Source organism: Marmota marmota, unplaced genomic scaffold (genome assembly GCF_001458135.2).
Source record: "Marmota marmota marmota unplaced genomic scaffold, marMar, whole genome shotgun sequence".
Classification (NCBI taxonomy): Eukaryota; Metazoa; Chordata; class Mammalia; order Rodentia; family Sciuridae; genus Marmota; species Marmota marmota.
Genome location: NW_025999870.1, coordinates 161483 through 166480, shown reverse-complemented (window position 1 = coordinate 166480; position 4998 = coordinate 161483).

The window sequence follows — 4998 nt, the reverse complement described above, 5'->3', positions numbered from 1 at the left end:
GATTGTCAGTGAATTATTTCCATCCATAAATAATATATTTACATATATAATTTATAAATTCAAAAGACCTCATATTCAAGGTTAAATGCAAATGCTTTTCTGGTTTGGCTGGATTTTATTTTTCCAAAGATACCTGCCTTAAATTTGCTGCGGCCTGAGGATCTGGATTTCAATTCCCAGAGCCTCAAAAGAAAAAAATAAAAATAAATGTACAGACAAGACCCTACAATTGTGACATCATTTATTTCTGGATTTGAGGTTATCTCCTGTAACTCAAAAAACTCACTATGCTCAGATTGAGCATATGAAGACATAAGTTGTGTCCAATCAGGAGCCCTTATATAAGCATTGTCCAATCTACACATATTCAGTAAAGAGAAGCAAGTTTTGACCATCTGGTGTGTAGTCTGCCAGTGTGGGTATCCATTTCTAGGCTCCCTCACTTATGTTCAGTGAACATGATTTTTTCTCCTGTATAGGTACTTATTGATTTATAGAGGAGACACTTGGTTCCTAAAAATACAGTAAATGATGAGTGTGTAGTGAAATCCTGAGACTGGCTGGTGAGTCTGGTTGAAACTGGCTGAACTGACTATGGTGGGAACTGGCAATGGTTGGCTAGAATCCTTGGTGTAATCTTTGGTTTCTGCAGTCCTGTGTCTTCTTCTGAGAAAGGTCAGCCATGAATCTCCACTGGCCAGTCAACTGGACCATATATTAACAGTAGACCCTGGAAGTCCTATAGTATCCTATAGAATATCTTCAGCACTTACCTTAAATTCTATGTGAGAACATTTGTGGCAACATTTCCGAATCTTCTTAGATTGTGTTGTGGATTCTGGAGTGGGGAGATCATCACAATCACAACTCCATGTATTTTTTTCCTCCAGGAGAGGGGTGAGATACTCTCTAGGTATCTCAGTTTTTCTTTCCTCCTAAATTAATTATCCTTCTTTTTGGAGATTGTGGTGTTGTGGATTGAGCCAGAGGTACTGTACCACTTTTTTATTTTTATTTTTATTTTTTAATCTTCAAACTTTTTTATTTTTATTTTATAATCTTCAAACAGTTGCTGAGTGTGATTTTAAATTTGTGCATCAGTATTGTGAGTGGTATTTATATATAAAATTTTAGTTTCCTGTTCAATGACAACTTCCCCTTATCCCAGTATTATCAGTTACTTTTTTGCAGTATTATCAGTTAATTTACCCACATTATATTTCAAATGAACATGGTATTTTCAATTGTTATACCAAAAACTGAATGAGACTTTTAAAGTATTCTTTTCTCTCTTGGTGCAGTAATACATGCATATTAATTCCAGAGACTCAAGTGGCTAAGTCAGTTAGATTGCAATTTCAAGGTAAACATCAGAAACTTAGGTAGACCAATTAGACAATTAGAAAAATCTTTCTCAAAATTTTAAAACATGGTCGGTATGTAGCCCAGAGTTAACATGCTCCTATTTCATATCCCCAGTAACAGAAAAAAATCAAAAGCAAAATTTTTTGTTGTTATTGTTTATGAGCATTTTATATGATTGAAAATTATAGAAGACTCACTTGATCTTGGAAAAATCATGTTTCTATACTTCCTTCGTGTCTCCAAGGGCAGACAACCAGAGTGTCTTTATGCTCAGATTTCCTTTTGTGGAATGTATATGAGAGCATTCTCATTCCCTACTCTGGTATTTTCCTGGAACTGTGTTTTAGAACTATGTAATATGAGGATCCCACAGCTGGCAAATCTAATGCCCCTCGTAAGTCCAGACCAGTACTTGTGGCTTTCCTTGTTCAAGAGCAGTATAAATGTAGAGCATTTAGTTTCTCAAAGAAGTAACTGAGAGAACTCTCAACTTCCATTTTTTAAAATGTCTTCACTAATTTTATAGTCTAGCATTGTGTTTCTTTCTTCCATATTTATATAATTGGAGTCTACTTATTCTTCCACTTTTTCAGAGTAGCCATTCTAACAGCTGTACTCATGCAGAAGATCTTATAGTTGGATGGTGCACTAAAATTCTGATGCAACCGTTTTAGATTCCAGGGTGCCTTATGCTAACTGGAAAAAAAAATTGATGTACACCTATTTTAGAAATAAAGAGGTATCTGTGATTGTAATCATTTTTCTTCACTAGTATTTGAGATTTTAGCCCATTAGAATATTTGCACACCAATGTGAAACCACTCTTTTTGATCTAGGGAGATTTGCACCTGCACAGTTACCAGTGCTTTCAATGCTTTGAGGTTTCAGATATAGTCCATTGAATGGAAAAAGTTAATATCAGGACAAATTACTTACAGAAAGAATTGGTTAGGTCTGGTGTTATTAGTTAAATGAGCTGGGTGAGAGAGCTCAGGAAGTGCTAAACTGCCACTTTGGCATTCAGTGATGGTCTGTATTTCCCTGTTAATTTTTTTGGTACTGTCTAGATAAAAGTTCAACTGTTAGCAACAGCTATTTGCATTTTTAGAGAATGTTGGCAAATCCCTCTAAGAGATTAAGGGGTTCCCTTAAGATTTAACACCTCTTCCACTCTGGTCTAAAGGAATAAAGCCCATGGATCTTGCATGGCCATAGAAAACCACTTATTTTCACTCCCGTGGAATTGATACTCATGTATATCTTATTCCTGCCTCTTTGTGTACAGTTAAATTATCATTTAAACTACAGGCAACTTAGAGTTAAATAATATGTTTCAAACCCAAATCAATCTTCCTTTATTTATATTAACACTGGATTTAGGCATTTTGTTCCAGTAATTTTGCATACTACTCAAATCAGGAAAATCCTCAAGTGCATTCTACTTATCTCTTGGTAGATATTTTTCTTTTTAGTTTTCCAATGCCTCTAATTCCTTTACAGTTTTAAGAAGGACTCAAAACAGGAGTAAATATTTATATGGTGTATCCATAAATGGAGGGAGGCTTATATTTTGCTTTTATTTTTAAAATTATTTCTCTTTATATCTGCTGTTTGGTGGATGCTTGTGTATAATTCCAGTGTCCACAGACATTCTCCACACAAGTCCCTTCTTGTGATCTGTGCCTCTTGTTCCAACATCTACCTTGAGGTTGGATTGTAGCATTCACTCACATTAAATATTTTATTGATATGTTTTGATTTATATAGTTATAATCATTAACAATAAAAAGATATTTGCATACATATGAATTGACCTATGTAGTTTTCTTTATTGTGATTTCTTTATCTTAAAATTACTACACTGTTGTAATATTATAACATGCATTAGTGTCAGGTAATGATCACTAATACATTTGCTCTTATATATGAGAGAGTTCTTGCCTAATTTTATATACATTTAACTTTTCAGGAAAATTTTAGAAGATTTTGCTTTGATTTCTTCTTTAACAAAAAATAAAGCATGGTAAAATTTTGACCAGTTATTATTAAAGTGTAACTTGGGAAAAATGATCATTTTTATAATAGTTTTATCCTTCGTGAATATGTTGAATATTTGACTCTTTTATGTACTTTTCTGTATTTTTATTTTCTTAAATACTGCATATTTCTTTTGTAAATATACTTACATATGAAATGCAACATTCATATGACATCGGCTTAAAACATGCATGGTATTTTGTAGGATTTGTCAAACTGGATATAATACATCAATGAAAATTCTAACTCCTAGTATTTAATTTTTACAAAATTTAATAATTATTTCTTCCTCTTTAACCATGCCCCTTGGTTTCAACTCTGGAGGAATATGGCTGTATTCTCATGTACAGTTGCTGTAATTTTAGTCTCTGTTTCTTGTGTGGGTGTATCATATACATTTGATTACAAAACAGTTTCTACAAATGGGTAATAAAAGCTTAAATTATTGTTTTCTTCTTTTGTGAATGCATTTATTCCACATATTCATCAATACTATTTAATTCATCTATATGATGTGATTTTATTTAATGTTACCTAATTTCTAAAGTTTTTGAGATTTTGATTATTGAACACTTAGATATATCCTTTTTAATATGGCTCTTCAAAAATTTATTCTGTTTTTCTTTTGCAATCTGTTTTATTTCTTCTTCTTATAAGCGTTTAATTACATGTGAGGAAATAAGTTTTTTTTACCTTGTCAGTTTTGCACCTTTTAATGTAATCATTTGATGAATAGATTTTTTGTATTAATATTTTGTAATTCATAAGTTTATGAATTATTGTATGATTTTGAAAAAAAAACTTTTTTTTAAATTTTGTGATATTAGGGATTCAACAAAGTGTCTTAATGCTGAGTATATTCTCAGCTCTGTTTTAAATTTTATTTCCAGATGCGGTTTGCTCAGTTTCTTCAGTTGGCCTTAAATTTTGAACTTCATGCCTTAGACGCCAGAATTGTAGATAATTCAGGTGTGCACCACCATATGCACCCTATCTTTTGTATGTAAACTTTTTTTTTTTAAAGAGAGAGAGAGAGTTTTTTAATATTTATTTTTTAGTTTTTAGTGGGCACAACATCTTTCTTTGTATGTGGTGCTGAGGATCGAACCCAGGCCGCACGCATGCCAGGCGAGCGTGCTACTGCTTGAGCCACACCCCCAGCCCTGTATGTAAATTTTTCAGCTCTGTATGTTCTTATATATTTCAGTATTATTTATTAATAACTTATATTCAGCATTTAATGTGTCAAAATATGTTGTTATATTTTATGAGTGAAGGGAAAAATAGCATTTTATTTTTATTTTTTTTAAAGTGAGAGAGAGGGGAGAGAGAGATAGAGAGAGAGAGAGAGAGAGAGAGAGAGAGAGAGAATTTTTTTTTTAATTTTTATTGTGGGTTGTTCGAAACATTACATAGTTCTTGATATACCATATTTCACACTTTTATTCAAGTGGGTTATGAACTCCCATTTTTACCCCATATACAGATTGCAGAATCACATCAGTTACACATCCATTGATTTACATATTGCCATACTAGTGTCTGTTGTATTCTGCTGCCTTTCCTATCCTCTACTATCCCCCCTCCCCTCCCCTC